The sequence below is a fragment of the Gavialis gangeticus genome, unplaced genomic scaffold (genome assembly GCF_001723915.1).
Source record: "Gavialis gangeticus isolate Ggan-Ray unplaced genomic scaffold, GavGan_comp1, whole genome shotgun sequence".
Classification (NCBI taxonomy): Eukaryota; Metazoa; Chordata; order Crocodylia; family Gavialidae; genus Gavialis; species Gavialis gangeticus.
In genome coordinates, this window is record NW_017728993.1 from 62,376,919 (window position 1) to 62,377,930 (window position 1,012).

Here is a 1,012-nt window from a genome sequence, read left to right on the forward strand (position 1 = left end):
GGGGCGGGCGAGGCTCCCCTGCTGCGAGCTCACCGAGCGCTACAGGTAGCATCGCGGAGCAGCGCGCTCCCTCTCCCCAGCCCCTCGGAGCGGTGCCTCCCCGAGAGCAGCTACTTCAGCATCCCGCTGCCTGGTTCATCTGGGGTGGGGGGATTGTCTTTAGCCTTGCCTAGAAACGCGTCCGCCGCCCGAAGGAAAACACATTGTTCAGGGGAGGGGGCGGTCTCCAGAAGAGCCTTAACATTTGCTCCCCCGAGTGTGGCAGGCACCCCGGGCCAGCCCGCCGCGGTCAGCGCTGAGGACGGTCGGTCCCCTGTTGCTCTCTGCTTGCTCCCATCTCATCTTGGACCAGTCTCCTGGTGTCCCCCCGCCCACCCCTTCTTGCCCCTTAGAGGTGGCAGCTGCTGCTGCGGGGGGTAAAAAGCATACCCGGGGGACAGAGAGGGAGACGCGGACGGAGCATACTCAACACGTGGGGAAGAGTGCCCGGGTGGGGAAAGGAGAGGGAAGCAAGACGCGGGGAAAGAGAGAGACCCAGGTGAAAGGAAGAATAATGATCTGCTCTTTCCCCTCCCTCCTCCCCGAAGGAAGGCTTCATACCATTCATTGCACGAGGAGGAATAACGTCCCCACTTTGGTCTCCCTTTAAAACCGGGAGAGAACTCGCATCACCTACACTGCCCTTGCCTTTTATTAGAGATCGCGATCTGGGCTGTTGCTGCTAGTAATCCATTCATAAGGTTTCAAGCAGCCGGACAGATCTCCAGCCTCCCGCTCAGTCTCCCTCTCTCTTTCTCATTCCTTAGCTCACCACTCTCCAGCTCCTGGCAGGCCAAAGTTTTTCTTCAAAAAAAAAAAAAGTTGAACCATGTCTGTGTTTTCCTCCCGTTGTAAGTTTTGCTGTGACATCATATTTCTGCCCACCTCTCCTCCCTCCTCCCATCCCCCCCCTCACGTAGAAAAAAAAAAGGCGAGAGAAAAGAGCCTGGTCAATAGGGAGTGAGTGCTGATG